Below are 700 nucleotides of genomic sequence, written 5' to 3' on the forward strand. Positions count from 1 at the left end.
CTTTTAGGTGAGAAAAATGACTCATTGTTTTTTTTGTTTTTTTTTTTTCCTTAACCAGGTTTCAGCTCATACCCTGTACCTCACTGGAAACAAAATGCTCGAAATGTTCTTGCTGTACCAGAACAAGATTTTAATAGCTTCCAGGGAACAAAGAGGAAGAGACTGAGGTATGCATTCAAATTATCAACATTATTAAGTGCAAGAAACTGCAAAAATGTACATGTTTTAAGATTACAGTCTCAAGAAGAACTGTTATGTAGGATTTGTCTTACAATAGTAATATACAGTAATTTATGTGTCAGTCACTACCCATAAACAGATGATTTTTACCTTATTGCTCATGTTTTGTGCTTGTAGCTGCCGTAAAGATGATGATACAGCTGGCTTGGGAGAAGTCAGTGACAAAATAGAAGAGCTGGTGATGGCATCTCAAAATCTGCCAGCTGTTACAGTGGCAATCAAAGAGCTCACTGATCTTGCTGCTACCCAGAGAGTCTTGCTCACTGCCCCCAAGTTACAGACCATCAAGGAAGGATTTAGCTGTGTGGTTTGTAGAAGTATGTACAAAACTGGGATACTATAGCCCTCTTTCCACCAAATAATATCGGCTCAACACTTCTCGAAGCGCTACTGTTTCTGCTGCAGATACTCTATGCTATCCACTTATTGTAGTGGTAGGCAAAGTGGAGCCGCATTTCAT

The sequence above is a fragment of the Monopterus albus genome, unplaced genomic scaffold, assembly GCF_001952655.1.
Source record: "Monopterus albus unplaced genomic scaffold, M_albus_1.0 scaffold127.1, whole genome shotgun sequence".
NCBI classification, from domain to species: domain Eukaryota; kingdom Metazoa; phylum Chordata; class Actinopteri; order Synbranchiformes; family Synbranchidae; genus Monopterus; species Monopterus albus.